The sequence below is a fragment of the Quercus suber genome, unplaced genomic scaffold (genome assembly GCF_002906115.3).
Source record: "Quercus suber isolate HL8 unplaced genomic scaffold, Cork oak 2.0 scaffold_427, whole genome shotgun sequence".
Taxonomy (NCBI): Eukaryota; Viridiplantae; Streptophyta; class Magnoliopsida; order Fagales; family Fagaceae; genus Quercus; species Quercus suber.
Window position 1 is genome coordinate 237333 of NW_027069878.1, and position 1191 is coordinate 238523.

The following is a 1191-nucleotide window of genomic DNA, read 5'->3' on the forward strand; positions in this document are numbered from 1 at the left end:
CATTACAAAATATTTATATATTCCCACGCATCGCGTGGGTCCGCGGCTAGTATAATACTAAAAGCTGAAGCTTAGCATTTAATGTTGCTACGCTCACGTTGAGCCACATCAGCAGCCATATCATCTTTATTCTATTTTTTGTATTTTTCCTACAATTTTTAAATAGTTTTTATCAATTTTAAATTACTCACAAATATAAAATATTTCCCAACCCTTTTTTCAACATAAAACCCACTTATAAATTTAATTCCACCATAAAGCCCAAGCACAAAGCCTTTTTAACCTAAACCCTTTGGAGAACCCTTTGAGAAACACGGTTTACTCAAAATTTCAATTTTCCTTTTGTTGCACGTTTCAAGATCCTTCCCCTTCTCCAAAGTTCACGGTTTCAATCTCTCTGTTTTCCTTTTATTGCACGGTTTCAGATTTATTTTTGTAGCACGGTTTCAGATTCCTTCCCCTTCCCCATGTTTCTATTCTACGGTTTCACCCCTTCTAACTGCAGCCTCTCCGCCTTCCTTCCTTCCTGACTTCCTCACCTCACGGTTTATAAATATTGACAGAAGCTTTATGATTCAGTTTAGGTATCTCTAAATCCAGTTTATTTTGTGTTCTATTCCTTTGTTTGATTTTTTCCCCTTTTTACTGCCTCTTTTGTTTGATGATTCAGTTCACGTTACTGTTTTCCTTTTGTTTGATGTTGTTTTCCCTTTTTTGTACCATACGTATGGTGCAAAATACGGGTATGTGTAAATAAAGATTTTTTTTATTATAAGTATTTAAGTTTATTCAATCTGTAAAAACAGAGAGTTTAGGAAAATAAAAAGAGAAAGCTATTAATTCATAAAACAATTCTCTTTAGTATTGTTTTATATACTTGCCCTTGGTTCTTTTGTATTGTAAAAGAATTCTATTACCATTGATTTTTTTCTTTTCTTATTTGTTTAATAACAAGCATACGTTGATTTTGAAATATTAGAGGATGAGTTTGAAAGGACCAGAGAGCTTTATGAAAGAATTTTGGACCGATTAAAGCACCCAAAGGTATGTATAAACTATATAAAGTTAGAATATAGAGTTTAAACTTCAGAATTGTTTCATATAGATTTTTTTTTTTTTTTTTTTTTTGGGTTTTATGGTTTCTGTTGCTGGCTTGGGTGGTGTTATTTGATTGCTATTCTTTGTTTGATG

General features: G+C 32.1%; 1 long non-coding RNA gene across 1 annotated transcript in view; it reads left to right on the forward strand.

Annotated features, from left to right (window-relative positions):
* The first annotated feature begins 307 nt into the window (after nucleotides 1-307).
* LOC136062565 (uncharacterized) overlaps nucleotides 308-1191 on the forward strand; it is a 2986-nt gene continuing 2102 nt past the window's right edge. The window contains exons 1-2 of the long non-coding RNA XR_010624293.1: nucleotides 308-545; nucleotides 956-1044. This is a non-coding gene — a long non-coding RNA (uncharacterized LOC136062565). The remainder of the gene's footprint in view (nucleotides 546-955; nucleotides 1045-1191) is intronic.